The sequence below is a fragment of the Nerophis lumbriciformis genome, linkage group LG08, assembly GCF_033978685.3.
Source record: "Nerophis lumbriciformis linkage group LG08, RoL_Nlum_v2.1, whole genome shotgun sequence".
Classification (NCBI taxonomy): domain Eukaryota; kingdom Metazoa; phylum Chordata; class Actinopteri; order Syngnathiformes; family Syngnathidae; genus Nerophis; species Nerophis lumbriciformis.
Window position 1 is genome coordinate 30791877 of NC_084555.2, and position 4754 is coordinate 30796630.

General features: G+C 39.7%; 1 long non-coding RNA gene across 1 annotated transcript; it reads right to left on the reverse strand.

The window, feature by feature from the left end:
• Nucleotides 1–3088: 3088 nt before the first annotated feature.
• Nucleotides 3089–3598, reverse strand: LOC133611283 (uncharacterized). The gene is made up of 3 exons (XR_012050559.1): nt 3449–3598; nt 3315–3344; nt 3089–3208 (listed from the first exon to the last, which is right to left on the reverse strand). It is a non-coding gene; the product is annotated as an uncharacterized lncRNA (long non-coding RNA).
• Between the last annotated feature and the right edge of the window lie 1156 nt (nt 3599–4754).

The window sequence follows — 4754 nt, forward strand, 5'->3', positions numbered from 1 at the left end:
GCATGTACAGTAGATGGCAGTATTGTCATGTTTAAGAGTGTCACAACATTGCTGTTTACGGCAGACGAACTGCTTTACGGTAGACGAAATCTGTGACTGCTGTTGTTGTGTGTTGTTACCGCGCTAGGAGGAAGTTAATGAAACTGCTTAACAATAAACCCACATAAGAAACCAAGAACTCGCCCTCGATCATTCTACAGTTATAATGTGATTGGGCAGTCACGCTGTTTATATTGTGGGAAAGCGGACTTGAAAACAGGTCAGGTCCGCATGGAGCTGGAGGGGGTGTGGCCTCCGTCTCGGCCTGAATTTCGGGAGAAAATTTGTCCCGGTAGGTTTTCGGGAGAGCCGCTGAATTTCGGGAGTCTTCCGGAAAATCCGGGAGGGTTGGCAAGTATGATAATCATACGTGAATGAGCTCTCCTCTCTTCTTTCTCACAGAGCTAAAACAATTTGACTTGGTTTGCTAGCCAGGTTTTTATTTATCAAAATGGGGAGCACATGGTTCATTAATTACATATGACTGTTAGCTGTTAGCTATTAGCTCTCAGCTGGAGTTAATTGTCGCTTCCAGCAGTTGTAAAAACTTGCTCTCTTGAAAAATGTCTGTATGTCCATCTTATAGGCTTATTCTCTTAATGCTACTTCTCACAGTCTGGCTTTACCTTACTAAGGTAACAGTGAAAACGTGGACTGGATTTTCAAAAAGGTAGGCATTACTGGATTGGGTAATAAGCGCTGACAAATTCTCCACAATGTTCCCTCTAGGGACAAAATGGCTCTTTTGACAGCAAAAGTGTCTGACACTGGTGTAGGATGTAGCCTGCCTCTCACCTTGAATCAGCTGGGATAGACTCCGGCTCCCCTGTAAACCTGAAAAGAATAAGCACTACAGAAAATAAACTGAGATTTTATTTTATTTGACTCGAACATGTTCATTATGTCCATCCATCCATCCATTTTCTACCGCTTATTCCCTTTTGGGGTCGCGGGGGGCGCTGGAGCCTATCTCAGCTACAATTGGGCGGAAGGCGGGGTACACCCTGGACAAGTCGCCACCTCATCGCAGGGCCAACACAGATAGACAGACAACATTCACACTCACATCCACACACTAGGGCCAATTTAGTGTTGCCAATCAACTTATCCCCAGGTGCATGTCTTTGGAGGTGGGAGGAAGCCGGAGTACCCGGAGGGAACCCACGCAGTCACGGGGAGAACATGCAAACTCCACACAGAAAGATCCCGAGCCCGGGATTGAACCCAAGACTACTCAGGACCTTCGTATTGTGAGGCAGATGCACTAACCCCTCTGCCACCGTGAAGCCTGTTCATTATGTCTTCTTATTGAATATATGTTTGGTTTATTATATTCAAGTAAGTTTCTGATAATAGATGGAGTTTTTACCGACATCTGCAGTCTTAAGAAGGGTCAACTTACTACTGGGATGTGTTGCCTATCTGGATGTTCTTTCCAGGCGTTTTTCCACGCTCCCTGCAGCTTGCTCATCTCTGGAGGATAGAGTCTCAGGTGTGAGAGAGCATAAATGCTCCACGGTAACAGCCGAAACATGTCAAGGTAAACATGCAATCTGCTGTGCCAAAAATGTGTCCGAATATAAGAAACAATTTAGATATTGGATACATAGCATAAATGTGAGTGTGACTGTTGTCTGTCTGTTTGTGTTGGCCCTCTGATGAGGTGGCGACTTGTCCAGGGTGTACTCCGCCTACCGACCAAAAGTAGCTGGGATAGGCTCCAGCCACCCCCGCAACCCTGAGAGAGACAAGCAGTAGAAAAATGGATGGATGGATGGATACATAGCATACATAAACACTTACACGTACACAGGTTCTCAAACTATGTAGTTCTTATGTGTCGAAGTCAAGGCCCTGAATTATGAATTATCTATGAACCCCGGGATGATATTTGATTAGTATTAGAACGGGCCCGCAGGCCACAGCCACCTGCTGCTGTTTTGCACACACCAATACTCCTCCATCAGTGTTGGGCGCTAGGAATTTTTAAAATGGGATCCCTGGGACGCCATCAAGTCATAAAAAAGGAGTCCCATTGTAAATTTTTGTGGTCCCACTTTTTTGTAGACGTTTTTAAAACAGTTGATAAATCTATGCATTATCCTGTTATATCTCATATTCTATATTGTGTTTTGGAAAAAAGGTTGTCATAAACGTTACTTAATTCATTTAAAAAAAAATACAAAAGAAAACTGATTTTTATGCATATGTAAATGTATTCAGTTCTAAACATTCATTCACTTTCTTCTTTCCTTCATGGATCTGAACTCCACCGCTGCTGGTATTTTTTTCTATATTTTTATTGTAATATTTTCAGAATGTGTTTGTTCTATTATCGGCCAAAGTAAGACAAAGAAAACGATCTGAAGTTGTATTTTTTTTTTTTTTTTATTGTCATGCTTTTTATAGTTTGGCCTGATTCTTTTGATTTGGAACAATGACGAGAAGAGCGCTCCTAAAGTACCTCCTACAACAGCCACAACTCCAGAGGCAGCACCCAAACCAGCTGCACCTACATTGAGATGAAAAACACTCCATTTAGCCACCTTATGTTCTTTGTATTTTATTTACTTAGAAAATACACTACATTGGCACATCACTGTAAAGTGGCTATTCAGATACAAGAGAAGTCATTTCTACCATTAAAACATGCAAAATAAAGTTTTGATCAGTTTCTATTTGTACTGCAATGAATCCAATAACTTGTATTCTAAACTATTATGTTTATAAAAGACACATACACACCACTTGAAAACATACTAATGAAACATGTTCTTATTCCAGGAGCAAGAACATGTTTCATGTGAACTATTGTATTGCACCACTGCTGCTCAGCAGAATAGGTTGCCTTGTAAAAATAAGCTTAAAGATACTACATTAAAATCTGTGTTTTTCCTTTAGCCACTACAAACTACAACCAAAATAATAATAATGAAGAAATTGTCAAATTATCGGCATTTCTTTACTAGAATAAGAAATTATAACATATTATATTTATAATATTTACCAACAGATTGACAGACAGCCACCACGCCACCTGCTACCACCCCTCCTCCGTTGGCGATGGCTGAAACTGACATCATGCTTGAAGCAATGGATCCTGCTGCTATCCCAGCTGAGGTGAAGCCCACTACTCCCAGAAGCACTGGAGTCGCAACCACTGCAACACCTGGACCAAAGTGAACCACATTATTGAAAAAAACTTCACAATTATGTGTGCATGTCGACAAAAGGGTGTTAGTCATGAGGTATTTGTGTTTACATCATCATCTTACCTGCACCCACAGCAAAAGCAGCAGCCGTCTCTGAAATGCAAAACACCCCACACTTATTAGATATCATCAATTATATAATGTTGTAATTTTATACCACTTTTCATGATGATAAAAGTATAAAGAAGGATACCCACTCAATGCCCTGTTGTTGACCATTTTCCGTACACTTCCAGTCTGCATGGAGTTTATATATATACTAGATGTGAGAGGGCGGTTGTGGAAAACCAAACCTAACCAAAAAAAGGCCGTCCTTTCATTCGTTCAACAGACGGATGAAAGTTTTGTTTCTGGTGAAATCATTCAAAACATAAAGATGGGTGTTTATGGGAACTAAGGTGGATCCTATCATTAAATTAGAGTGCGTCATTTGAAAGGTTAGGAATGTGGATTGACCGGTAAATTCACCACAACGTTTCGGTAACGCATTTCTCCATTCATGTCCACGGTAAACATGTTCAAGTACCAACAGCAGTACTACAGTTTACGAGTTTTTACCGGATGCAAACTGTTTCTCGAGTAAGTGTAATGCTAGTTTGCAAGCAAAAAATTGTGTTTTTACTAACCCAGTAAAAAAATAAACTGACCATTTAAAAAACAAAGTGAACTTTAGTGAATTTGACTGTCAGAATGTACATAAAATATAGAATGTGGAATTTACAATATGAACTATGAACAATAAAACACTGAATATTGAGAATACATAAACGTTGCTCCTTTACTTTCCAGACCACTTCCTTGATGACATCTTTTATAATCGAACAAGAACAACAAAGATGCAACAAACGCGGCGAAACATAAACGCCAAGGGTTAAAAAAAAACATCCACATATTCGATTTAATATCACTGTTCTGAAGAACTTTGCTGTAGAAGTCTGCCTCCGTCTGACAATTGCTATCAGGCTTTTTGCTTGGTAAACAAGCCCCGCCCACTGTGCCCCATTCTCTTCTGGTCTGCATGAAGCACAGCTTTATATGTCACTCAAAAGTGCAGATTCTAACCAGTGGCATCATTTCTATAGCTTGAAAATATCCAGCTGGCCGCATTGAAATGTAAATAATGTTGTATTATGCCAAGGTAGCCCAGTTAACTGCTTTTTTTATGATGTTTTGCAAGATCTGTGCCACGACTTCAAACTTGACACTTTATTGGCTGGTTCTGAGACAAGATTGATTGCTTCAGTCGGAGTCTGATTTCTTCAGGAAGTGAGTATTGCCTTTTGAAGCAGCACATTTTCTGACACTGAATTATTATTTTTTTTACAGTGAATTTTTATACACTGAATTTTCTTCCACTGATATTTGTTTCACAACGCATTTTAAAACACTGCATTTTTATACAGTTTTTTTTACATGGAATTTTTATACACTGTACAATAGTATAATACACAATTTAAAAACACTTACTTTTTAAACACACGCATTTTGCCAACAAATTTGTTA